Below are 26,068 nucleotides of genomic sequence, written 5' to 3' on the forward strand. Positions count from 1 at the left end.
TACCTTAAGAAGTTAAGGATATGAAAAGAATTCTTCATGCATCAGCAGTCGGGTGCTTGATGTATGCTAAGTTGTGTATATGCCTAGACATATGCTTTGTAGTTGGAATAGTTATCAGGTTCCCGTCCAATCCTGGATATAGTCATTGGACTACCGTTAAGCACGTCCTCAAGTATCTTCAGAGAATGAGGGACTATATACTTGTGTGTGGCTCTAAGGATTTGATCCTTACTAGATACACTGATTGTGATTTTTAAACGAATGTAGATTCTAGGAAATCTACCTTCGGGTCAGTATTCACTCTAAATGGGGGAGCTATAGTATGAAAGAGCATCAAAAAAAGTTGTATTGTTGACCCACCATGGAAGCTAAATACGTAGCTGTATGTAAAGCAGTCAAAGAAGCAGTATGGCTTAGAAAGTTCTTGATAGATTTAGAAGTAGTTCTAAATATTCATGTGCCAATCACCCTATATTGTGATAACAGTGGAGCAGTTGCCAACTCAAAAAAACCAAGAAGTCATAAATGAGGAAAGCACATCGAACATAAGTACAATCTCATCAGGGAGATAATACATACAGAAGACGTGATCGTCACACAGATAGCCTCAGAAGATAATTTAGATGATTCATTTACTAAAGCCCTCATGGCTAAAGTGTTTGAGGATCACCTAGTGGGACTAGGACTATGAGCTTCATAAATCTAGGGCAAGTGGGAGAATTCATGGGTATCTAGATGCCTTAGTTTATCGTAATTATTTTCTCATACTCAACATTGTATAATTGTATATATTTAAAACCCACTGGAGTTTTAGTTCAAGAGGAAGTTTGTTGTGAATGTCCTAAAATTCACATTTTGTAAACATTAGATATACTCTATTCACAATAAATATATTATTGAGACTTCTTTCAATAAAGATAATATTGAATTGCATTCATTCCTAAATCCAATAAACTAACCCATGGCTATAACATGAATACTTAAACTTTATGTAGAGACATAAAAGAGGATCAAGTTTTAGTGTATAGCCAAAAAGGTCTATAAATATATGGATAGAGTTGGGTACCTTATCATGTGGACACTATGGATGCGGCCCACTTTTTATCAATATACAAACGATGTGATCCCAAAGTCGTTCATGTTAAGACATGTGAGTGGTGGCATCCTTTGCAAAGGATATTTGCATAAGACCGAACCACGAGATAGTCACTTTTTTTTATAACGACCGCTGACTGTTAAAACTGACTATTTCAATTTGATGACCTAAGGTAACTCGATCTTAATCCTGAGATAACTATGTGTTGGGTTGTATGTCCCAAAACTTCCAGTTTGTAGTGTAAAACTTATTCTATTTTCAATAAAGATGTTATTGATGTTTATTTAATAAAATTGTTGTTAGGTATGTATATTGCACTTGTAAAGACTAAATCCAATAAACTAAGATCCATGACTTTTATATGAATACTTAGACTTTATGTGGAGATATAAAGATGGATCAAGTTTGAGTAAAAAACCAAAATGGTCTATGGTATATGAATAAGGTTGGGTATCTTATTCTGGTAACACTATAGGATGCGACCCACATTGTATCTAGTACAACAATGTGATCTTGAATCGTTCATGTGGAGACATGCGAGTGGAGACATCCTATGCAAAGAGTTTTTATAAGACCAAGACCACGAAATAGTCACTTTTCTATATAACGATCGTTTACTGTTAAAACTGACTATTTCAATTCAATGACCTAGGGCAACTCGATCTTAATCCTAAGCTTACTATGAACTTCTATTTATTCGGGATTATCATTTGATCTACATAGGTGAGAGTGGTTCAACAACACTGTTCAATAAGTATCCCATTTTGAGGATAAAACTAGATAGATATAGCTTGGGACATAGTTCTGCAAGATGGAATTCACTCCTACCCAATTTAGGGTTAGCAGATAGGTTGTTCCCTTGAGTATTGATTCCTGGTCTTGAACAAAGGGTCTCTGCCCTCACATGGTCGAGAGGATATGGTTTATTAGCTGGACTATAAACCAATTGTTCAAAAGAGGATCAGTGATGACTTAAGGAACAAGATGTATTTACAGGGTTGAAACTGTGTTTTTGACCTAGTTGTAAATAAGAACAACCTGTAAAGAATCGACTTACTGATCATGGTTAAATCAAGTGGACAAAAATATATCTATGGTGAGGAGAGTGAAATTATCGAACTATAGTGGTATGTCGCGGTAGTTAATGAATATTGATTAATTCAGATTAAAAGGTTTAATCCATTAATCTCAAATTGTTGAAGCTCATGATCTATAGGTTCATAAGGTCCCTCTACTAGCTCATAAAAGATTAAACCTTGGATTAAAACATTAAGTGGATTCAAAATTTTCAAATTCAATTTTAGGGTTTGGATAATTATATTCGATATAATTAACATTTAAATTGATTGAAATTAAACACAGTTGAAGAGTTCAAAATATTTAAATAATGATTTAAATATTGATTACATGAATAGGGATTCATGTTTTGAATTAGATGTTTTATTAATTTAATATTTGATATTAAATTATTATTTATTTAATTAATTAATTTTAAATTTAAAAGGAAATTCGATTTTTTTGAAATTGAATTTAAAGTATATTTAATCTATTTTTAATTTAAATATAATTAATTAATTTAAATTTGAAATTTTGAGTTTTACTGGGATTATCCAAGTTTAAGATGTATTAGTGGATTTTTCAACAATTCACACTTAGCCCACTTCTAATGCATTTTGAAGAGTCAAAATGTTGAATGAATTAGTGCTTTCATGAGTAATCTGAATAAATACTTGATTTAACAGATTTTGATGCATGCAATTTTGAATTATTGAGAAAGAAAATTCTATAAAAAATTTCTCTAAAAAAACCATCTCCAATCCACTTCTAATTCCTTCTCAATTCAGAGTTCCACCACACAATCCAAGGTTGAGAATAGTAAAGAAGATACTCTTGGTGGTATACTAAAGATATTGAAGGCCAATTTCGTAGATAGAGCAAAGAGCAAGTGGAAATCTACAAAGCTTGTAAAGTTGGGATTAATGATTCTGTTAGCTTCCGTTTTATGCATATTTACTCTATAACTGTGAAATCCTGTTTATTTTGGATTATAGTTTGATCTGCATAGGTGAGAGTGGTTCAACATCACCACTCAATAAGCTTTCCATTTTAGGGGTAAGACTGGATAGATAGTTGGGGGCATAGCTCTACAAGATAGAATTCACTCCTACCCATTTTAGGGTCAGCAGTTAGGTTATTCCCTTAAGTACTGACTCTTTGTCTTGAACAAAGGGCCACGCCCTCTCGTGGCTAAGAGAGATTTGGTTTATTGGTAGAACCATAAACATATTGTTTATTAGAGGATCAGTGGAGACTTAGGGAGAAAGATGTATTACAGAGGTAAAATGGTAATTTTGACCTAGTCGTAAATACAAACGACCTGTGAAGATTCAACTTACTAATGGGTAAATTTTCGGTCCGTTTTTGATCCCTCGACTTCAACGAGCGATATGGGTACATGAAAGACATGGTCAGTGAAATCATCCACCATCCGGTAGAGGTGATTTGTTGGCCCGCGTTAGCTTCCACCATTCCTTTCACTACAAGTACTAGAATGACTTGTTCATCTTTGTTGAAGGTATGTACACTAGTCAGTTCGTTTACTGTGTGAAGAAGGCTAATCTTGTTGGCAATGTGCACCCCATCAGAGCCATTCTTGAAGGTGCCGTGGTTTGTAACGTGGAGCACCATGTGGCTGATGAATGAGTGTTCGCTCGCTGCTATGGTGATTATGCTATTGTTATTAGCCACAACCCAGATAATGATACCTGCTGGTAAATTTGGATTTGTGAATTTGGTTATTATTTTCATAATTGATGCATGTTGAAGAAATTATGGATCTTTATTTGCTTGTTTGAGCGTGCTTGTGTATTTTGATAGACTTTTATTGCATTCGTACATGGGATGTTTGTACCAACGGTTTTGACTTAAATATGCATTTTTCGTTCTGAGATGGCAGATTTAAGATATCTGATCTTGGCTACAGATTCTATTTCTTATTTGTATTGATTTTCTATGATAATATTTTTTTGTTCATTGATATAATAAGATATATTATGAGAAATTAGTTATTTTGTTTACGAAAAGTTCGATTTGTGCTAAAACTGACAAGAAGTAATCATTTTATATGAGGATAATCTCATTATTGCTATGTAGAAATTTGTGTGAGAAGGATGGTTAAGAAAGAAGAGGATGAGTTTTAAAGGAATGGAAGTTGAAAGTTTTAAGAGGTTATGATGCTTTTAGCTTTTTGGGGAGCATAGTGTAATTCTTTTGCAACTCATTCTTGTTGTCAAGTTGATGGCACTTGGATTCTTTTAATATTGAGTTTGACTTTGATTAAAAATTTTCAGAGGAAGACAATTTGTTTCTATAAAGCCTGAATGATTCTATTCCCTACAGGCTGGTGACACCATGCTTTGATATTCAAATAACAAAACCACTTTGCATAACAAAACCACTTTGCATAACAAAACCACTTTGCATACCACTTTGTCCACCATTTTCACATGCTTATTGCAAACTGGTGGAGTTCATTTTGCCTCTACTAAAGATTAATCCTTGCATTCTACCATTTTTGCATAGGGAATGAAGTGATATGTAATTTTTGTTGGGTGTTCTATTCAACCTTCTTAACTGTTTTTAGATGTTCAGTGGTTGATGTTATTAATGTTATTATTTTTGTTGATTTCATAGGGTCATGGCTGAATATGTTGTATTTGTTTTCCTATACACGACATTCAATAGAAAATTTGGCCTTTTCATGCTGTAGACATTAATTTTGTTGGTTCATTTATATTTGTATTTTTTTCCCTTTCTTGTTGTTTTTGCTTGGAAGTGTTTCTTCTTGTATTAGGATATCCTCCACAATTTGCATCACAAAACACATATAGATTAAGGGGCTATGGTCGAGAAATAATGTATCGTGATTGATTGTTCCCTTTGGGTAGCTGAGTATTATTTTGGCTATTTGTTGTTGCGCTGAACAACATCCTTCCACTTTAGATTTCATGCTCTGGTTTGTGAAATCCATTTGAAACATGTCATAATCCTTTTTCACCAACTTGTTGCCTAAATTGCTCTAGTTTTTTTAAATCCATTTGAAAACAGGATTTGGATTTCATTTCGATTGTTTTTGTTATTGAGTTAGGGTTTGGAAGTGTAAACCCCTGAATTTGTTTTACTAGTTAATTAAGCTTAAGTTCTCTTAATTATGTATTGAGAATGTGTATTAAAACTAATGCAAAAGTAAGCTAAGTATATAATGAATGATGCATTTCAAATGTTAAGAGAGGGAAAATTTTCTAATTGTTATGAGTACATGCGTTCGGGTGGTAAGCACAATCAACGCATGAAAAGTTTGAGAAGTTTAGACATTGGTAAGCTAGAAAAGGGGCAAGAAATTATGCTAACTGCGGAATGTTGAGCTCTTGGGTGAAGTAGAAAGAAGTTCACACTTAAAAAAGTAGATGACTCGATGCATTGGAGATCTGAGGTGCCATGCGGCCAGCTCTGTTGAACTATGTGGCCAGAGGTCCAAGAATGAGACGTTATGGTTAAGTACAACAATGAAATATGAGGGAACTATTCGACCAACCTCGTATGCTCATGTTGAGGGCTAGGTTGACAAATGAGACAACAGAAGATGCGTTGAAGGTGACGCCTAGAGGATATGATGATAAGTAGAAGTATGGTCCTGACAGGAAGAAGCTTAAGAGGTTGCAAGGCAATGCGATGAAGTTAAGCTCAGGAGTTCAACTTACTTAATAAGTAAGCAAGTCAGGTGGTAGCCTACAAACGTCAATTAAAAGATAAGTATGCCAAGTGGCATTTAATTAGGCTGAAATGCCATGCAAACCTAAGTATAAATTAACTTGATGAAGAAGAGAAATGGTTTGCCAAAAATTTCTTACGCCTGAGAGAAGAAATGTTGTTGCCTCCTGAACGCTTTCAAGTTTGAAGAGTTATTGGCAAGCTAAAGGAAAGTTGAAGGAAATTTTAATCGATTCAAAGGGGAGTGATGTTCAATTTCTAAGGTAAGTGAAAGTTAAGATGTTTATGAGCAAATTCGTTAAAGAGGGTTTAGCTAGTTGAATAATGGAATTAAAGTTATGAAATCTAGAAGATTGAAATTCAAAATGGTGTTGTGAATGAATAATCAGGCAGCTGCATATGAAGAACAAAAAAATAGCTGACCAATTGATGATATGCATTGATGCATAGATAGAAAGTTCATAACTAAGGCGCTCTGAGTACATCGCATAGGCTAAGAAAGTATTTCACTGCTTATCTGAGTAGTCTGAGGAAAGATATCCAAATTTCGAACTAAGTTATAAGATAAGATGGCCAAGGATAGCTAATATGGTGAAGATGGGTTATGATGCATTGAACCTATTTGTGATGCGATGAAGTTAAGTTATGTGTTAAGCTCAAAAGAGAGCTAATTATACTGATCAAAGGATTTTTCCTTATTTCAAGGAAGACGTAGATAGGGGAGGCCTACAGACCCCTTGGATAAGCAACTTGAGACAGTGAGTGACTAATTTTCAAAATATTTTCTATATGTTTTATTTATGAACACTCAATGATAGTTGCTCTTATCTCAATGTTCAACACATGCTTTTAGTAATGGACATTGAGTTAAACACATTATAGATGTTTCTAAAGATAGTGTTATAAGAAATCCTCATGCGTTTTTCTTTAGTTTTTATGACATAACTAGCATTTATATGAGTTATCCACTAATTCTTATAAGTTTGAAAGCATGTTATTAAATAATATTAACATGTGTGATGATATGAAAACCTACTCCTATGCTTTGGTATCGAAGGTATGGTAAGGTACCTAGTTATATGATGATCCTTGCTATCGAAGGAATGGTAAGGTAAGCAAGATCCTATTCAGTTCTACGTACACATAAGAATTATGTTATCGACGTTGATGAGATCGAGCAAAAGGGTTCTCTCTCTCAACTAAGGTTATTAGGGATTGAACAAAAGGCTCTCCTGTTCAGGCGAGGGAGTAGAGGCATTCTATAGGATATGTTGATGAGTTTTAAACCAGAGGATTTTATGTAATTTTTTCTTTATTTCTTAAATGTTATTTATGAACCCTAGTATGTTAATGATAATGTTTTATTTTAAAGTTGTTTATACTATGAGTTATAAAAGCATGTTTTTTTAAAAATATATATATAATAAAATAAAATAAGTCACTCACTGGGCTTTCTAGATCACTATTTTTAATGTCTTCCATCCCAGGTAGTGGTAGACACCTGAGGCCTAACAATTCTACCAGTTAGTCACTTCTCGACCCTTCAAAAAGTGTAAAGCTTATTTGATAATTCAGTTTTCATGTTCATGTCATGGAAAACAGCGTAGAGCTTGTGTGTAAATAAGTTTGTTTTTCCTTTTTTTTTCTAAACTGTTAAGTATGTTGAAGTTGATATTTTGGGAAGGGGTGTGATGGGAAGGTTGATTATATTAAACAGCTCTTAGAAAAACAACATAACTGGACATTTTCCGATTGATCGTGAGGTATGGCCCTTGCTCGACTGAAAGTATGATCTCAGTTGTAAATTTTGTTTTTGGTCCTATTATTTATGAATTTTAAGCCTTGGAGCTTCATTTTATGGGTTTATTACAAAATGTACACACACATTGAACTCTTCTACCTTGTTAGTAGATTTTAAGATGCTTTCTATGAGTTTTCCTATAATAGCTTTTAACACAGTTTCTTTGATTCGGACAAAATTTTCCCTTCCAAACTTCATGAATTTGCGTTCCTTATACTCATCAATGCACTTGTTAATATTTTGTTTTTCATAACTATAAGAATGTCTGAAAAATATATGTCTGGGAATAAAATTACTGAGAATCAAAAATGACTATGTTTGGTTGTACATGAGAAAACAATGTCTGAAAATAGTATGTGTGGAAATAAAGATAACTAAGTTGCTGGAAGGGAGAAAAATGGTGGTAGGAAAAGAAAGGGGAAGTGAAAACTCATACTTCTCAATGGATATGTAATTCTTTCGCTTGTGTGGCTAAAAGATACCTAGAAAATGTATTTTCCAAGATAAATAAACAAAGCCCACCAACCAAATATGGGCTTTGTAAACCCATTCCTATTTCCACCCTCTTTTCCCTCCAACCAAATAGCCCATAAGATAGTAACTTCGGAATAATCCTTGAAGGCATGTTCTCTAAGTCATGGAGCCACACAAACCAGAGAAATTACAGCCCTCATAACAACAGGTCATATTTTCACCAGTCCTTTTGTTCACTAAATATTATGTTCAAAAGCATGGCAATGACTGTTTAAGATCCTATACCTGCTTGGTGCTAAAGTTGTACCATAGACTTTATGATAAGATCACAACATATATTAGCGATTCTTTCTTTTGGTGTGAATGTATAATTTACATAAAGTATTGAAACAGTTTGTTTGGATTTTAAATTGTTAGTGTTGTTCTTGGAGAGACTACTGTGTATTATAACAACTTTAAAACTCATGTTTCCTGTACTTTTCTTTTTTGAAGTTTATATATAATGTGTTAACTAAGCAAGCAACTTGAAGGGAAGTACTCTATCCCATTTGTACTTCTTTCTTTGCACTTTTTAATTATTAGTTGACTCTTTAGTTGGTGTCTTCATAATTATTAGGTTGCTATTATGCTAGTTTTGTTTTTGTTGTTTCTAATGATTGCAATACAATCCAAAGATAGAGTTTATGATTGCCTCTTAGTGGAAAAAATTTTGTCCATCACTCCTCTCCATTCTTTTACAAATTATATAATAAATAAAACATTTATGAAATCATCTCTTTATATTTTTTTAAGTTTATACAGTTAATGTAGGTTATTTTTCATTCATGGATTTTTTTTTTGTCCAATTTAATCTTTATAGTCTCTAGACTTCACTTTTTGGAGATAATAAGTTCTACACTTGCACTTTGTTCTTTTCAATCTATATGATATCTTCGTTTGTCTCATCGATGTTTGGATGTTCTTTTTAGTTTTTTGTGTGTATGTCTAAAATCCCATAATCTTTTGAGCCCTTGATATTATTAGGTTTCTTGAATCAAAGGGGAAGCTTGTGTTTTTTTCTATTTTTGAACATTGGTATATGGCCTTTTTAGTTGATTGTAATATTTTGATTTCCCCTCATATTTGTGTTCTACATTTTCAGTTTCCATCATGCATAATTGTACTCTATTTTAGAAAAATATTTGCCGCATTTGATGAATTTGTTTTGAGGTGAATTTGATGGTAAATATATGTTCCTTTTACAGCAAACAATAATAAGATACATGTCCAATTTTTTTATGTGTATACTAAAGGATGCATCACTTTAAAAAAAGTGAAGACTAAAGGATACTTATGTGTCTTAAGGAAATTAAAAGGTCAAGGTTGTCTTTTTTTTTCATTTATCATAATGGAATTTGAAGAACATGACGACCCAACAAAAAATTAAACCTCTCAACCAATCAATACGACTTCGAAGGGTGGCTTTTGCTAAAACTCGAGCAGTTTCTTGAAAATTTGCTTCCGATATGAAACTTTGAGTATTTAGAGATGCTTTCGTTATTCCCAATAATACGGCTCGGTAACAAATCGCTTCTTTCAAAGCATGCCCCTGTTCGTTCCACTCGCAAAAATCCAATGACTTCGCATTTGAGAAAGGTTAGCTATGTCCACGGCTCTTTCAAAGGAATGTAGTCTTCTCAAAAAGTCAAAAAAAGAATCTGACGCTATTAGGCGGAAGAAGAGATCCCCAGTTGTTGACTCTAATAAGATAATAGTCGTATCGCATAAAGAAGGTCAACCTCACCCCAGGTAATCATCGCTTTCTTCCCGTCAGGTCAAAGAGTAAGAACTCGCTTTCGAGTTAACCTCACATGGAGCTACCTGCCAACACGCAACAAGAGTAAGATTCAAACTGGAAGACCAGGAGACTAGATCGAAAGCTTAAGCGCTATGGGGATGCGCATCCAAAAGGAGAAAATTACCTCGCTTAGAAAGACAAAGCACAATTGATTAAAGAGCTATACAATCTAATTAGATATTGGTATTATGATTCAAAAAAGGAGAATTTAATTACTAGAGAACTGAGTCACAAGAAAGCACATTCCCCCAAGGGCGGAGGGAGTTGTTTTCCAGTAGCAGGAACTTTCTTTCCTGGTTGATTGATCTATAAACCCGGGTGGCACTTTCTGCGGTTTTGTACTTTTTTCTTTCCCTTTTAGACCAACCTGCCACGTATAGTTTAGTCGTCTCTTTATTCGAGGGTTGATTCTCCTGTTTCAAATTCCTTTGGCTAGGAAGAAGCCCTAATTTCGAGTCAGGAGATACCTTGAGAACGGTGAAAACATAATCCTATTTCATTTAGTTTAGATAATGCTTTGTGACGTCCCTTCCCATTGTAATTGTAGAAGGGTAAGTGAAAAAAAAAAAAAAAAAAAAAAAAAAAAAAAAAAAAAACCCGAATGACTGTTTCTGTCTCTAGACAACCACTTGATGAAATGGGGAGGGAAGTGGGACAAATGCCTAAGACTACTAGAAGGATTCCTTTTTGGATAATAGGTACTATAACTGGTAAAAACATATACAAGCTCCTTCTAATGGCAAAAACAAATTCAATGAGGATTTGGCTCATCCTACACGTATATGCCATGGGCACACCATTGCAGTTGCTTTCTGCATATATTACTCGAGAAGACTGATTTTCTTTGGCTGTGTGACATTATTTATGTCTATGGAGGTATCGATTGAAGCATCCCATTACAAGCAATGTTTATACTATTGTAAATTTATTTTGATGTAAATGCACTTGAATATATATTAATGTTTTATATGGTTACAATTGATTTTATAATTATATTTGTTATAATTTGTTACATGTATAAAAGTGTTATATGAATGATATATAACAATCAAAATTGGCTATCACAATGAGGTTAATAATGCAATATGGTTATTATAGCATTTTATTTTACTATTGTAAAAGTTGCTATCAAAAGTCAATAATAGCATTTTTTTTAATGCCATGAAAAGTTTCCAGAACATTAAAAAAATGCAACTGAAAATGAACTTTTTATAGTTTTTTCATACCATTGAAAAAATGCTATGGAAAGTTAGGTCAATAACATGGGTTACGATAGCAATCCAAAAAAAGCTATCGGAAGTCTACGATAACGCTTTTTTAATGCTATAAACAATGCTATAAAAGAAATTCTATAATGTTTTTTACTACAATAAAAATGTTACAAAAGATCTTCTATATCATTTTTTGTCAACACTATGAAAAGTTTCGATAAAATTAAATATATGCTATCAAAAGTTTACTTTTTATAGTGTTTTTATAGTGTTAAAAAATTCTATAGAAAGCCTCAGACTTTCAATAACATGAGATATGACAGCATTCCTAAAAAACTATCGAAAGTCTACGATAGTGTTTTGTAATGCTATCGTATATAATATTTGTTGTAGTGTATGGGATAAGATAAGATTTAATGGTAACTCATTCGTGATCAGAAAAAACTCATATCTTAACTTAGTAGGATTAAGATAAATCCTAAAACAAACTTCCTATAAGTACATCATTATAGTTCCATATGAGATAACTAAAACTTTTGATTTCTTCTTTATTCTATAGTTCTCATCTCTAACTTTGGTATCAAAGTATTTTTTTCTTTGTTTTGCAGGTCTTTTATTCTTCAAATTACAAATTTACAATTGGTATCATGTGAAGGTCAGATACCTTTTTCCCATTCAAAATTTGACATAAAAGACATGAAAGAATGAAATCAAATATTTTACTTCAAAATTGATAATACATGTTTTATGTGCATCTTCCAAACTTATTGCTATAGTCGATCTCTTTTCAAAAGTTCAAGTAATCTTTATTGAAAATGACCCTTTTCTCATAGTTTCGTCACTCCTGAGGTAATGAGAAGGCAAATGTGAAGATGCTACTTTCACATAATTGATAATTAATTTGTATAAGACAAAAATTTAATATATGGTCTGTTGTTTTCTTTTAAACACAAAGTCCATCACAAGAATATTGGAAATTATTATGATTTTATTTTGTCTTGGGAATTAAAAAAAATCACTATTTCCATGGATGGCATACCCATTTATAACAGAAATTTTAAATATCCAAGTTTCAAAATAAGCTTGTTCAGAGTATGTATGAACAAATTTTATTAGGAATCACTTTGGGCCTATGGGTCATAGCAAAAAGCAAAAGGTATTTTGACGGAAAGGTAAAAATTTATCTATCTTTGGAATATATTTTTTTTTTACCAAAGGAGTTTATATACAAAGGCTTCCAAGGGACAATCTGGGATACTCTGCAATCCAGATACAAAGGAGATGATGCTGGCAGAAAAAACAATGTTGTTGGCAAGTGGCTACAATCCCAAATGATGGATAACAAGCTGATTATGGACTAGGTTCACGAGTACGAGAATATTGAAAAAAAATTGTTGATAGAAGGCATGAAGATGTGTGAGATCTTCAAGTGAAGGTGATACTTGAGAAATTCTCACCTGAATCTTTAATTTTAGTTATTGCTATTTTGTTAAAGACAAATCATCTAAAAAGAAGAGATATCACAGGGCTACTAGTAGGAGGATTCAAAATACCAAGCTAATATATTATATTTGTTGAAAGAAGAGCACAAATCCTACTGGTGCAACCTGGGAAAGAAAGATCAGATCAATGACTTGCCCCTAAAGCCAATCTTGCTAAGCAGAATAACATTATTGTCATTGTGGTAGTGGAAGTTGACAACTCTTTATTACTGCTAAAATATGTCTTATGCTATAGGGTTAAAATTGACGGTTTGTAAAGCTTTAAATTGCACAAATCCTTTCACCTATTACATTAACTTAAGTATAAATCAAAGCAACAAAACATAGTACTTGGAGCATTTTAAGGTTGATTCCTCAAGGACACAATATGAATTAAAAATTTTAGGACTGTCCATACAACTTCTTTCAATGTCGTGTAAAAGGAGTTTACAAACAATTTTTGACTGAATATTGTGGCTACAACTTTAAGGACACTAACGATAAACTAAAGAAAAATTGGTATCAGCTAACAAATGTGCAAACTACTACTACACCCATCTTTCGATGTGGTATAAAACATCGAACTAATTAAGGTCATCTATCCTAATTTAATGTGTTTACTACCATTTCTCTAAAGCTTCATAATGTATTTATTATCCTCAATAAAAAGTAGTGTATTATTGATAACGAGCAAAAATGCACGTTATCATAGTGCTAAGTTCTTAAACAATGTTGGATTGCGTTAATAAAACATATTAAATTGCGTCCATCAATCATCAATTTCATAATATTGCGGTCGCATGCGTTCAACGCATAGGAACAGTTGATTTTAGTGTTTTTATGCAGAATATGCATTGACGCAATGCAAGAATTGCGATCATAGGAAATCATTGGTCGAGCGCAACTTCACTGCAAGGCTTTGCGATGATTGTGTTCACAAACATTCACCCGAGAAGGATTGCCGCAACTTGGTCAATGCAACATGGTGGGTGCATCTGGGTGAAAGGCTAATCAATCGCGATGGGACAGAAAGTTGATGACAGTCGAATCTGAATTAAGTTGACAGCCGATAATGATCACAAGTACATTCAGTTTTTCAATGACAAATATTCGGTGCATCAATCAGGAATTAAAGCAGTCCCATCTGTACAATCATGAGAGAGAAGCCAACTTTCACCATGGATGCTCTATAAATACCAAGGGCATCCTTCAGAAAAGGGGTTGATCGGTTAACCAGTTCAGCAGTTAGAGATTTCATACTTTAGTTTGCTCGTCTTTGTGCATAGTTTTCCTTTCGTTTTAAGGCGGAGAAAGAGAAGAGTGGTGATGCCATAGATCTCTCAGAGCAACTCGAGAGAGAACCTTGAGGCGAAGAAGCAGAGAGCGGGCCAACTCTCGCGAGAGCGAGATTATCTTTTCAGCACGAGTAGAAATCAGTGTAAAAGCCTGGGCAGCAAAAGATTGCTTCCAGGCCCTTTATTCTATACTTGTATTGTTATTGTGTACTTCATCTTTATATTTATACAATGGAAGTTCTATTTCTACATTTGTTCACTCTTTTAGCACGCATGAGTAGCTAAACTAGTCAAATGGGTTGAGAAGGTCACCTTATTTGTGTGTGTGTCATTTCGTCATTGTATAAATAAGAATAGAGGCTTATGTGTAGGTCCTATAGACTTAGTGCATATATCGCATGTGTTCTAGCCTTAGAAGCCATGGTATTCACACCAAGAGGTGGTTTACTGTTGTATGCATGTTGCATGATCGCATAGCATGAACGCATCCTAGGAAGTGTTAGCCTGAACTTTTCTCAACCTGTTCACCGCATACTCATCGCATTTCCCATTTATCAACTCTTTTTGAACTCCGCTACATTTGTTTATTTTTCATCAACACAAACAACAATTCCAACACTTTATTTATTTATCCGGTTACTGTAAAGTTTCATAAAAATTACTAACGCAACCTGTTTTCACAAGTCCCTGAGTTCGACCCTAGACTTACCAGGAAGCTCAGTGGAATTTAGACTTGGATTTCGCTGAGGAAACTTGAGTGCACAATGCAATTTCACCATCGCATATCATCCATAATTCACTTCATAAAAATAAAGCATCAATTATCAAAAAGACAAAAGGAATAAAGGAGATTTGCTTTGTGGGAAATTTGTTTGTATTTCATCATTGTGTATTTTGTTATGGGAGAGGTACAATTTATAAGGCCTGGTCCCCTAATTGGGAAAAAGAATATGGAAAATAAAAGATAAATTTTATACAGATGTACACATTTCATTGGTTGAGAAAAATATTCCTTTTAACAAAAAATTTAACCGACTGAGCTTCTAAAAGAGGAGTGACTGGATTAATACAATTGCTGACTTGTAGGTTTCTCTGTATACGTGGACTGCTTGCTAGGATTTCTGATTTGGTGGTCTTCTCTAACATCCCCCCTCAAATGAGAGGGTACATCAAGTACTCCAAGTTTGGTGTGAAGATACTGGTAATGAAAATGTGTAAGAGGATTTGTAAGACAGTCGGCTAGTTGATCGGATGATGGAACATACCGAACTTCGAAGGACCCACGAAAAATTTGACCTCTAATAAAGTGAGCATCAATCTCTATATGTTTAGTTCTTGCATGAAAGACAGGATTGGTTGCAATGGCCCCTATACTCAATTTATCACACCAAATGACAGGTTTTATTGAGTATAGCATACCAAGCTCCGATAGCAGTTGTTTGAGCCAAATTACTTCAGAGGCAACATGTGCTAAGGCTCTGTATTCAGATTCGGTGTTCGAGCATGCCACAGCTGTCTGTTTCTTGGATGACCATGAAACTAGATTACTTCCAATAAACACACAGTAAACTACAACATATTTGCGATCGCTGATGTTAGATGCCCAATAAGCATCCGAGTAGGTAGAGATTGATAAGTCAGAGCTAGGTTGGAACAAAATTCCAAAGTTTTTGGTTGCACTTACATATCAAAGAACTCATTTTACTGCCTGCCAATGAATATCAGTGGGTTTTTGAAGAAATTGGCTAAGGTGATTTACAATGTAAGCAATGTCTGGTCTTGTGGTTGTGAGATATTGTAGCGCGCCTACTGTGATTCAATAAATGAAAGGGTCATCAAGTGGGGATCCATCGGTGATGGATAGATGTTTGCCAAGAACACTTGGTGAAGGGGATGGTTTCAGACTAGTAAGTTCTAATTTGTGTAGGAGATTGTCAATGTATTTTGCTTGATTTATGATAAGTCCAGAGTCAAGATAGTGCACTTGAAGTCCAAGGAAGTAGGTGAGTTGACCTAAATCCTTTAGAGCAAATGTTGAGTCAAGAGATCGGACTAGTTTACTGATCAATTGAGGATCATTTTCGATTATGGTTACGTCGTCAACATACACCAGAAGAAAAATAACAGATGACTACTTGTTGTAAATAAATAGAGATGTATCTAACCTTGAGTTGATGAATGCACATCGAAGTAGTTCCTTTGTTTAAGCTGCATTCCAAGCCCTAGGAGCCTATTTTAACCCATAGAGTGTCTTATCAAGCTTGCAGACATAGTTCGGAAACGACAGGTTGATGTATCCAGAGGGTTGTGTTATATACACTTTTTCATCTAACGTGCCATTCAAGAAGGCGTTGTTGAAGTCGAATTGTCTGAGACTTCACCCTTAAGAGGCAGCAATGTTGAGGATGACTCAAATAGTCGATGGCTTCACAACCGAACTGAAAGTTTCAAAAACGTCTATGCCTGGACTCTGGTGGAATCCTTTAGCTATAAGCCTCGCTTTGTAACGTTGTACTGAGCCATCCGGATTCCGCTTAATCCTAAACACCCATTTTTGTCCTACAACATTCATATCAGGGGTAGGAGGAATAAGATGCCAAGTGTGGTTCTATATTAAGGCAGGGTATTCAGCATCCATGGCCTTTTTCCATGGAGGAAAAGCGATGGCGTCTTGGATCTATGTAGGTTCTATTAGTGATCAGTCAACTAGAAAGGTAGAGGTGAATATTTTTGGTTTAAACACACCAACCTTTCCTCGGGTTATCAATGAATGGGTAGGTAGGGTTAGGGGATGAGAGATAGAAGAAGTTGGTTTGTCAAATTGAGATGCGAATCGAGGATAGGCTGAGAGATAGGGGTGGAGGATTAGGTGGGAGACATTAGCGGCATGGGAGGGGAAGAGTTTTCATTTGAAGTGATAGGGTTGAGAGAATTTATTGTGTCCAAGGTGGATGGGGACGAAATAGGTTAAATATAGGAGTGGGGTGTACGATCTGATGGGGATGAAAATGAAGGAATCAGGTCGGGACACTGATGCATTATTTTATGAATGGAAATATGGATAATATGCTTTGATGGATTGCGTTGTGCCCTCAAGTTTCCCCAGCGAAATTCAAGTGTAAATTCCTCTGAGTTTCCTGGTAAGTCCAGGGTCGAACACAAGGACTTGTGAAAATAGCTGCATTAGTAATGTTTATGAAAACTTTGTGGTAACCAAGTAAATAAATAAAGTTTGGGTGTGTTGTTGCGTTGATGAAAAAGAAGTAAATAAAGGCGGCGGATTTGAGAAAGATAGTTGCGTTGATAGATGCAATGAGTATGCGATGAACGGGTTGAGAAGATCTTTAGTTAGCATTACTCAGGAATACGTCAAACTTTGCGATCATGCTACAACCATGCACAGCAAGTCATTTCCCAATGTAAATGCGATGCTCCTAAGTCTAGGACGCATGTGTTGAATGAAAATATGTCCATAAAGCTTATCCCTAAGTCTCTACTCTTGTCCTATGCATTGATGCAAAATGCATGAAAGCAAGGTAACCGCATATAATCATATCTTATTGCTAAGATGCATGTGATGCGTTAATAACAGATAGTGCTCATTCCTAAGCGCCTATCTCCCGTTTATGTGTTCTAATCTGGTTCTTCCAAACCTAGATTCTGACCTGACCTTCCCAAGTCTAGATCCTGTCTTTAGATTACCCTCCCAAGTATCTCTAATAGACGAATGAAGCATATATAAACAAGATAATCACAAAGATGAAGATTCCCTCGTTATGCTAGCTAATTACTTCTTAACCCATTCAACTAATTTAGCTACTCATGTATAAATAACAGAGACTGAACAGATATAGAGAAAGACATTCCATTTTTATAACTGAGTTGAGTACAAAATGACAATGGAAAGTAAAGGTAGAGAGCCTGGTAGCAATTCCTTGCTGACCGAGGCTTTTTACACTGAATCTCTATTCTGATCGACAAATGTTCCCGCTTCCGCAGGCGTCGGCCCTCTCTTTGTCTTGGAGCTTCCGATGCTTTTCCAAGCTTACCAAACGATATACCGGCACATCTTCTTCCTCGAGTTTGCCTTAAAATGAAAGAAAACTATGGACAGAGGCGTGAACTTGTAAAGTGATGAAGTAATTGACTGCTTAACCCCTTCTCTGAAGAATGCACTTGGTATTTATAGAGTTTCCATGGTGAAAGGTGGCTTGTCTCTCCCAGTTGTACAGATAGGACAGCTTTAATTCCTGACTTATGCATCAGATAATTGTCACCGATAAAGCTGAATGTACTTCATGACCATTACGACTGTCAACTTAATTTGGATCCAACTGTCGTCAGCTTTCTGTCCCATCGCTCTTAATTATCCTTTCACTTGGATGCGCCCACCATGTTGCGCTGACCAAGTTACGATGATTTTTCTTGGGCGAATGTTTGCGAGCACAATCAACGCAAAGTTTTGCGGTGAAGTTGCACTCAGTATTCTTATGATCGCAATCTCTGCATTGTATTAATGCATATTCTGCACAAAAATGTAAAGATCAACTGCTCTAACGCGTTGGACGCATGCGACCACAATATTATAGAATTTATGCTTAATGGACGCAATTTAACATATTTCATCAATGCAATCCAACATTGTTTAAGAACTTAGTACTATGATAACGTGCATATTTGCCCGTTATCACACCCCCAAATTTAAACAATGCTTGTCCGCAAGGATAAGCTAAAGATTCTTTTAGCAAGTTAACCGCAAAGTTTTCTTTCCCTAGATTTCTCGAGGATACTTCATTCAAATCCTATATGCTAGAATTTCCTTAAGTCTTATTCAAGTCTCTTCCTAAAATATTTCTAAGACTTAGGAATTGCAAGCTTAACTTTCAAAAGGACTTTACTAAATTCTGGAACATCGCGTGATTTATTTCAAAAAGAAAATGTTCCTCTGAGGTGTCAAATTATTTATCCTTGCACAAAAATTTCTTTATTGCTATTTTTTTCTGACCTTGCGCTGATCCAAGTGCCTTGCCTTCGTTTTGGCATGCCCCCACGTATGTCATGCGGACATCCAACTACGAGCAATGCACTCTCTCTCAGACTAAACTCATACCGATTTGGCAATGGAGTTGCGGTCATTGATTTATGTGTTGATTTCGGTGATTTGCATTCGTTTTGGCTTGCCCCCACGTGTGTCATGCGAACATCCAACTACGGGTAAGTGCCTTTCACAACTTAACTCTTATCAACATGGGTTTCCCATTGCGTTGACAGTGGAGTTGTTATTCTCAATATATATAATATGTATATATGTATATATATGTGTATATATGTATATATGTATATATATGTATATATATGTATGTATGTATATATATGTATATATATGTATGTATATATATATATGTATGTTTGTATTTAGAGCAAGTTCGAAAATAAATACCCCACCCACGTCTAGAAATATTTCATGAGGTGACTATCTTAAGATTAAGTTGACTCTGATGTATACGAACGACATAGAAGCATATTTTTCATCATTGAAATCATACTTGGCAAAGAAACAACATGCGGTGAACTACTAAATTTATCTACTTGTCAAATGATTGCAGTAATCAAGGAGGATGCAGTGATAAAGCTTTGAAAAGTGAAATGCAATGTGATAGCGCAAAATTTGAAATAAAGATAAGGAAGAGTACACCACCAAATTTTGTCGCCCGCATTGTGTATTGATGTATCCATCCTTGCGGCGATCTTTGCTTCTGTGGATTGCGGTGATGGAGTGAGATCATTTACTTCTTCGCAATCCTGTGCCTTAATTCTTGTAAACAGACAAAGAGAGGGTCAAATGATTTTAAAACAAAACAACAATTTTTTTTTTAGAGAAAAATAAGTGAAATACAAATAATAGTAAAGTGACGAAGAGTTAAATGTTCAAGAGTTGAGTAAGGGATAGTCCGGGTTTTTCAACTTTGCACAGATTGTTTTTGGCTGGAAATCTCCTCCGCAATATGCCTTTATCCATTGTCCGTTAACTTTAAATGTTCGACTACCATCCTCAGTGATCAGTTCCACCACACCATGTGGAAATATTGTTTTGATGATGAAGGGATCGGACCAGCGCGATTTTAATTTTCCCGGGAAGAGCCGCAATTTTGAATTGAAGAGTAAGACCTTTTGCCCGACTTGGAGGTTTCTAGCACATATGCGTTTATCATGCCAGCGCTTGGTGCACTCTTTATAAATCTTTGCATTCTCATTTGCGTTGACCCTCCATTCTTCTAGCTCGATCAGCTGAAGTTTTTGCGCTTCCCCTGCTTTCTTCAAATCAAAATTCAGTTTCTTGACCGCTCACAATGCTTTATACTCCAGCTCCAAAGGCAAATGACACCCCTTGTCAAATACCAACGCATAGGGGGACATACCTATAGGTGTTTTAAATTCGGTCCGGTATGCCCACAACACATCATCAAGCTTCATTGCCCAATCCTTCCGCGAAGGTTTTACTACCTTCTCAAGTATCAATTTAATTTCACGATTGAACACTTCAGCCTAGCCATTTGTTTGCGGATGGTATGTGGTGGCCACCTTGTGGAGGATATTGTATTTGCGCAGCAGCTTTTTTATATTGTGATTGACAAATTGTGATCCTTCATCACTTATGATGGCACGAGGAGTGCCAAAACGAGTGAAAATATTTTTCTTGAGGAACTGGGAGATTACCGCCACATCACTTGCGGCGCATGCAATTGCCTCTATCCACTTAGAAACGTAATCGACGGCCAATAAGATATAATGTTTGCCATGTGAAGGAGGGAACGGTCCTATGAAATCAATCTCCCAGACGTCAAATAATTCCAGGTCCAAGATAATGTTCATTGGCATTGCGTTCTTCCATGAAATATTGTCGGTGCGTTGACACCGATCACATTTCATTGCGTAGTCATCAGCATCCTTAAATAATGAAGGCTAAAAGAATCCACTTTGCAAAACTTTAGTTGCAGTGCGTTGCCCTCCAAAGTGCCCTCCATATGGCGAATCATGGCACTGTGACAATATGCATTGTTGAGCAGCATTTGGCACGCATAATCGAATGATTTGGTCTGCAGATCTTCTATACAGATTCAGCTCATCCGAATAATAGTGTTTGCATTCATGCTTGAGCTTCCTCTGTTGATGGTAGGTGTAATCTTCAGGGAATTGTTCACAAACCAAATAATTAACGATGTCCACATACCAGGGCAATTCTTCTATATGGAACAGCTGCTCGTCCGGGAACACGGCAGTCACCCTAGATTCATTGCGGTCAAGCTCAGGATTTTTCAATCTGGACAAGTGATCCGCAACTTGATTCTCTGTCCCCTTCTAATCAATTATTTCAATATCGAATTCTTGAAGGAGGAGAACCCATCTGATCAATCTTGGCTTTTCTTCTTTTTTTTATCATTAAATATTTGATTGTCAAGTGATCAGTGTGAATGAATACCTTTGTTCCCAACAGATATGCCCTGAATTTCATCAATGCAAAAATCACAGCCAGGAGTTCTTTTTCAGTGGTGGTATAATTTATTTGAGCAGGGTTTAGAGTTTTACTCACATATGCGATGGGGTACAAAATGGTTTTCTTCTTTTGTACTAACGCAACCCCCATCGGTACCTGCTTACGTCACACATGATTTCAAATAGCGTTGTCCAATCCGGCAATTAGTACGGGCACAATAATCAGCACATCTTTTAATACTCTAAATAGTTAAGGCAATTGTTGTCAAACTCAAATTTCCTGTCCGCCTCTAACAACGCACTTAGTGGTCATGCTATCTTAGAAAAGTCCTTAACAAATCGTCTATAAAATCCAGCATGACCCAAGAAGCTTCGCACAACCTTCACGTTGGTTGGAGGTGGGAGTTTTTCAATTGCTTCAATATTTGCTTTGTTCACCTCCAACCCTTCTCGGGAGACCTTGTGTCCCAACACTATACCCTCTTTAACCATGAAGTGACATTTTTCCCATTGAGTACTAGGTTCATCTCTTCACATCTTTTCAGAATTTTCTCCAAATTGGCCAGACAGACTTCATAAGTGTTCCCATAAACGGAGAAGTCATCCATAAATATTTCCACTGAGTCCTGAGAAAATCTGAAAAGATCGCCATCATGCACCTCGAGAATGTGCTCGCGCATTACAGAGGCCAAACGGCATGCGGCGAAAAGCGAATGTCCCATATGAGCAGGTGAATGTGGTCTTGTCTTGGTCTTCAAGAGCTATCATGATTTGATTGTACCCAACATATCCATCCAAGAAGCAATAAAAATCATTCCCTACTAGTCTGTCTAGCATTTGATCAATGAATGGTAGAGGGAAGTGATCTTTCTTTGTGGCCGCATTCAATTTGCGGTAGTCCATACATATTCGCCATCCAGTGATGGTTCTTTGTGGTATTAATTCATTGTTCTCATTTGGGACTACCGTCATTCTGCCCTTCTTCGGCACACATTGCACGGGGATGACCCACGTACTATCTGCAATGGGATAGATAATGCTTGCATCTAGCCATTTGATAATCTCCTTCTTGACGACCTTCTTCATCGCAGGTCTACGTTGATGTTCAATGGTTGCTTTGTGATCGTCCTCAAGACGAATATGGTGCATGCAGTACGCGGGGCTAATTTCTCTGATGTCAGCGAGCCTCCAGCCAATTGCTCGCACATGTTTCTTAAGAATGCTCATCAACGCATTCTCTTGATCTTCGTTGAGCTCAGTGGAAATTATCACTGGCAGCTTCTCATTCTGCCCAAAAATGCCTACTTCAAATGTGTTGGTAGGGTCTTCAGTTCAAGTCTTGGTGGTTCCATGAGAGAAGGTTGTGTTGTTCTTCTTTCTTCTTTTGGCTCTTCTTCTTGCGTTGCGATCATTTCTTCTTCTTTGTTTGTTTTTGCTACGATCGCATTGCAGGCAACTACGGATGCGTTGGCATCCTCTTCTTCATACTCTTCATCAGACTTTTCTTCTTCAATCAAATTCAGGTCATCATCAGAATCTTGTATGTCTTCCTCAACTGGGAATTTCATGGCACGAATTATATTAAATTTGAGCTTCTGTCCGTTTATGCTTAAAGTAATTTCTCCCTTGTGCACATCAATTTAAGCACGACCCATTGATAGAAAAGGTCGCCCCAAAATGATGGGTACATCTTTGTCGGCCTCATAATCTAGAATGATGAAGTCAGTTGGAAAAATAAGTTTATCAAACGTGATCAGCACATCTTTCACCTTACCTTCTGGATGAACCAGAGATCTGTCAGCCAATTGGAGAATCACTAATGTGGGCATGAGTTGCCCACATTTAATTGTCTAAAAATTGACAGCATCATCAAATTTATGCTGGTCCCCAAGTCACACAAGGCTTCCCAATATAGAGTCCTTCTATGAAGCAAGGAATAGTGAAGCTCCCAGGATTGTTCATCTTCGGTGGAATAATAGATTTGGAACTTTGCATTAATGCCACCATGGAAAATTTTCCAATGCCTCTTTTCTTAGTTACCATGTCCTTCAGAAACTTGGCATAGGCAGGCATTTCCTCAATCGCTTCACTAAAAAGAATGTTAACATGTAATTGCTTTAACATGGATAAGAAGCGTTGGTATTATACCTCTTCGTTTTTCTTCTTTCTTAGCCTCTGAGGAAAAGGTGGTAATTGGACTTTCACGGTTCCCGTTTCATTTGACTTTGAGGTCGACGCAACCTCAGGTTCCACTTCTTCATTCTCTCTTTCTTCTTCTTGTGTTACCGCAATCTCAGGCTGAGTTGCGATGGAAGTTGTTCTACCTTAATCCTTCTTTTCTCCCTCCACAGTTCTTCCACTGTGCAATGTCATAACCTGACATTGCTCCTTACTTGATCCCCCTGGGTTGTGTGGAAGTTCGATAGAACTTGGCAACGCCTCTTGCGGTCTACTTTTCAACTCACTCGCAATCTGGCCCATTTGCAATTCGAGGTTGCAGATAGACGTAGTCTAACTTTGAAGCACTGTCTCATTTTTCTCTATATATTGCTTCAATAGGCTCTCTAGAGAAGAAGATTGCATTGGTTATTGTGAGCTACTTGCTTGGTTGCTCTGCTGACTGTTGTTGCGTTGGAAGAATCCTGTGGCCCTTATTTTTGCGCCATAGATTGAAAATTTTGTTGTTGATTTTTCCAAGAAAAATTGGGGTGGGTTCTCCATTCGGGGTTGTATGTATTTGAAAAGGGATTATTCTTTACAAAATATACAGACTATGGATTTTGTGGGCAATCTTCCATCGCATGCCTAACACCGCAAGTCGCGCACCTTGCGGTGTTTTGACTTATTGCATTAATTTGCCCACCTTGCAGTGTTGGGCTGCTGATGGCCATTCCTTGAATTAAATTCATCATTGTGGTCATTTGGTTTTGTAATGAAACAATGGAACCGTTATTTGTGTCAGAATCTTTTAGTCTTAATCTCTGGTCACTCTCCCTCAAGTCTTCATGGTTCTTGGAGATGTAGTCTAGAATATTCTTCGCCTCCTCGTAAGTTTTGTCAAGCAGACCACCAGCGGCTGCCGCATTGCCAGCGGTCTGTGAAGCAGGATTCAAACCGCGATAGAAAATTTCCATTTGAAGGCAGACTGGTAGTCCATTATGCGGACAATCCCGGATCAACCTTTTAAACCTCGCCCAAGAATCGCTAATCGATTCGTCCATATCTTGTTCAAAATTAGTAATAAGCTTTCTTCGTCTTGTGTTCTCGGTACGTGGAAAATACTTTTTCATGAATTTCTCTACTACCTACTCCCAAGAAGTAATCTCTCCTAGTTCGAGCGAATAAGCCCATTTCCTAGCCTGATCACAGAGAGAAAATGGGAACAATGTTAATCGAACTTCTTCAGTAGAGATGTTCATGAACACAAAAGTATTACAGATTTCAATAAAACTTCGGAGGTGGGTGTGCGGATCCTCGCCACACCTTCCTCCGAATTGACCTGCAGTCTGGATCATCTGCAGCATCACCGGTTTCATCTTGAATCTACTTCCGTCGAGGGCAGGCCTCATGATTCCCGGAGAGAAATCATAGAGGTTTGGCGATGCATAGTTCCTAATGGGCCTATTGCGATCGTTTGCCAACAGAATCGGATTCACCATGACATTATTATCATTTGGTGCTCCACCTCTAGGCTGCTCCGCCATCTCTTCTTTATCAGATTATGGTTGTTGTTGACAGTCTCGTAGTCTCCTTTGAAATGTTCTCTCAATCTTCGGGTCGTAGTTCGCCAGAGATTGAGAGTTCTTCAAAGAAACCACAAAAATTACCGTTAAAAACTATTTTGTCGAAGTCCCCGACAATGGGGCCAAAAACTTGATGCGTTATTTTATTAATGGAAATATGGATGATATGCGTTGATGGATTGCATTGTGCACTCAAGTTTCCCCAGCGGAATTCAAGTGTAAATTCCTCTGAGTTTCTTAATAAATCTAAGGTCGAACACAGGGACTCGTGAAAATAGTTGAGTTGGTAATGTTTATGAAAACTTTGTGGTAGCCAAGTAAATAAATAAAGTGTGGGTGTGTTGTTGCATTGTTGAAGAAGAAGTAAATAAAGGCAGCAGATTTAAGAAAGATAGTTGCGTTGATAGATGCAATGAGTATGTGATGAACGGATTGAGAAGATCTTTAGCTATCGTTACTCAGGAATGCGTCAAACTTTGCGATCATGCTACAACCATGAACAACAAGTCATTTTCCAATGTAAATGCGATGTTCCTAAGTCTAGGACCCATGTGTTGAATGCAAAATGTCCATAGAGCTTATCCCTAAGTATCTACTCTTGTCCTATGCGTCGATGCAAAATGCATGAAAGCAAGGTGACCGCATACAATCATATCTTATTGCTAAGATGCATGCGATGCGTTAATAACAAATAGTGCTCATTCCTAAACGCCTATCTCCCATTTATGGGTTCTAATTTGATTCTTCCAAACCGAGATTCTGACCTGACCTTCTCAAGACTAGATCCTGTCTTTAGACTACCCTCTTGAGTATCTCTAATAGACAAATGAAGCATACATAAACAAGATAATCGCAAAGATGAAGAT

At 36.4% G+C, this 26,068-nt stretch overlaps 1 long non-coding RNA gene across 2 annotated transcripts in view; it reads right to left on the reverse strand.

Moving 5' to 3' along the window:
• Positions 1-9,355: 9,355 nt before the first annotated feature.
• LOC120089259 (uncharacterized) overlaps positions 9,356-26,068 on the reverse strand; it is a 51,750-nt gene continuing 35,037 nt past the window's right edge. For both annotated transcript variants that reach the window (XR_016523779.1, XR_016523778.1), the window contains exons 5-6: positions 19,664-19,780; positions 9,356-10,001 (exon numbers count right to left, since the gene is read on the reverse strand). This is a non-coding gene — a long non-coding RNA (uncharacterized LOC120089259). The remainder of the gene's footprint in view (positions 10,002-19,663; positions 19,781-26,068) is intronic.

This window comes from Benincasa hispida, chromosome 10 (genome assembly GCF_027475165.1).
Source record: "Benincasa hispida cultivar pf3 chromosome 10, pf3_genome.v1.1, whole genome shotgun sequence".
Lineage (NCBI taxonomy): Eukaryota > Viridiplantae > Streptophyta > Magnoliopsida > Cucurbitales > Cucurbitaceae > Benincasa > Benincasa hispida.